The sequence below is a fragment of the Heliconius melpomene genome, chromosome 16, assembly GCF_056956725.1.
Source record: "Heliconius melpomene rosina isolate 202511_hmr_F chromosome 16, ASM5695672v1, whole genome shotgun sequence".
NCBI classification, from domain to species: Eukaryota; Metazoa; Arthropoda; class Insecta; order Lepidoptera; family Nymphalidae; genus Heliconius; species Heliconius melpomene.
The window spans coordinates 2,325,491-2,328,488 of record NC_140404.1 but is presented as its reverse complement, the minus strand read 5'-3'; positions in this window follow the sequence as shown (position 1 = coordinate 2,328,488).

Genomic DNA, 2,998 nt, shown 5'->3' with positions numbered 1-2,998 from the left:
TTTACTACTGAGTGTCGAGGGAATATGGACAAGGGGTGTTTATTAGAGTTTTAAGTTTGGACCTTACTTTGTCATTTTTTTTTTATATTTGTTAAGATTCTTAGCTTAGGCGTGAGATGAAACTGATATGATAACGCGAGGTTTTTTAGGTTCACGCGTTATCCCGCATATAGCAGTTTTGGCGGGAAGCCTAGTTTTAAAACACTCTAGGTACAGACTTCAAAATTATAAAATCTTTGTAAAAATATTTTTTAGTTCGTTGTTCGAAGTCGGTTTTTCTTTTTGTTAAGAATAAATTTATTCAAGCATTTTTTTAAGTAATAAAGTCGCTTTTTAAAATCAATAGATAATTTTCATTTCTAATATCGTATAGTATGAGGACAGCTGCAAGGTAAACAGAATATCCAATTAAATTAGATTTACTCCATAATATGATTGCTTGATAAGATACCCCGAACTTAATGGGTATTGTTTTGAGTAGCCTCATCGGCAACCCCTGTATGAGTCACCTCATTTATAATGTCTCTTGACAGATAGTGTTGTGGTCTAGTAGACATTTTTTAAAATTTAACTTCTCGGTGTATCGAGTACATAGAAGAATTGAGGGAACCTGGCAACCTAGTGGAACCTAGTGCTAAAAACTGTATTCCCTATTGAGACACTTCCATTCCCCACTTTCTGACGAATTCGGGATGCATTGCATCTTTAGTAGCGTGTTAAGCATCAGACTGCAAGATCGGCGGCTGGAGGTTCAATTCTAACTTGAAAAAATTAATTATATTCATTTCCTTGCTCTGGTAACGTGGTGGCGTTGAGTTCAGCTACTCAACAGGTAATCACTCGGAAATTAGGCGGTGAGTGGAGCGTTTTATCGTTTCATCCTTCTGGCTACTAAAGCTGAAAGCTGCCCTCACATTTAATAAAAAATGTTCCAATTTCGCTAAAATATGTTCTTAGGAATATTTATATTGTACATATTTTTTTGGTAACTTAGGGAATTTTTTAAAAGTGCCTATTTTAGATAAAACCGTCAAAGTCATAAACAATTATGATACCCATTTGCAAACTTGAGTCTGTGGGACCCTAAAAATCTTTTGATGCCTACTTTCACTCGTACAATTTTATTATACCTGACATTTCCTATATCAGTACAGATAATTCAATTTTTGAACCTAAATATTGGTTCTTCGGTGTTCTTTGATGTTTGATTTCTTTCGATAGTGTTATCACCAACGAATATATTTTTTGTGTAAAATAAACTATGTTTTTTTATCTACGAATACTTAGAACGAAAGTTTAATAGTGGGCTTGTAGATACGATGGACGACTATATCTTCTATCATACTACACTAGCCGGTCGCGGCATTTCAGCTTATTCAATAAACAATTATTTTCTAGCAATTCATACTGAAATAACCTTATTTATGAACGGATTTATGATATTTTTGTTATTTTTTTTATATTGAAATTGGTTAAGCCTTTTCTGAAATTAGCACAGACACGCACAGACAATAGGACCGAGATAAACAGATAAAAATTTAGAAAAGTCATTGTTTTGAATTCTAACACATTAATAAACACTTTTTCTCATATACTTTCCATGAACAGACAGAGATCATTGACAATTTTATTATATGTAGGCACAGATTACCTGAATAGCGTGACGTCCTAAGTGTAATCGCCAAAGCCTGCCGTGCTATGCGATTAAAAAAAAGTACCTGATAGCTTTATCTTGAACATATTTTTTTAAAAGTTTATTTTAGCATATCTTCAAAAACCAAACAACACAATTAACAATTCCAAAAACAAAAGTTCTCTCATAAATTTCTCCATATAAAAGACGAAAATTCGCAAAGATTTTTAACTTGAGGATTTAACGGACTTAAGTAAAGTTTAAAATAAAAGATTAAAATAGAACTCCTTGGACAATAACAATAACAATGAGTGGAGCACCTCTCAAAATATGCACTCACTTTGGGAAGTGGTTACATAATAACTTCAAGAACACTGCAATAAAACACGAGTATACACTTAGATCTTTTCTAAGGAAAAATAAAACTTGGGAACCAAAAGCTCCTTTTTACAATAGCTTATGCTCTTATAGAAAACGTGTGTCTGTTTGTTTGTTATAGTTCTTGAGATATTGTGGTGTCGGTTTTTTTTATATATGTGGAAATAGGCATAGAATATTTTGCACTAAAGGCTGTTTCACGGAATTAGGGCTTTGTAGCGGTTGAATATTTGATTTTTGGAAATCGGATTTGAACCTATTACTGTTTTATGTCAACCCGAGTTAAATGTTTATAAGCATTTTTCATTGTATATGTAAAATTTATGTTTTATTGACTATTCATGTAATATATTAATTAAAATTATTTTTAATAAGACTAGTTTTATATCTTAACATGTCTTGTCTTTCTATTGTACAATAGAATATTTTATTTATTTCTTTAAGTATAATTGAATTATTTTTAAAATTATCAACAGTTTTTTTTATATATTTTAAGTATTTGTATTATTCTTCCCATGAATAAGTATAATTTGAATGTCGTATCAAAGCTTAGTGTGAAAGGAACATAAGACAATGCTAAGTAACAAAAGTTTGGCGCCATTGTTGAATTTCACAAGTTCTCAGGTAAAATCCTTTTATTACTTCCATAGTGGAAATAGTTAAGTTATAAATAAATAAGAAATACAACTCTTATGTATACGAGTATTGTACCTGTTTAAAATTGCTGAGTGGTTTTTTTTTATTTTCTTTACATATATTAAAATATTACTGGCATTGAGTTTTGCCACTCAACACCAGAGCGAAGAAAATGGAAATATACATTTAAATAAATATTTCACCTCCTCGAGTGGGGATGGAACCCACGACCAGTACGGGGTCGAGTCGAACAACCTCGAGTTTCAGCATTCAACACGGATTATGTCCGAAATTGAATGGAACGGATGAATTGAAACACAGTATCATAACATAGGTCACCATTGCCTACCC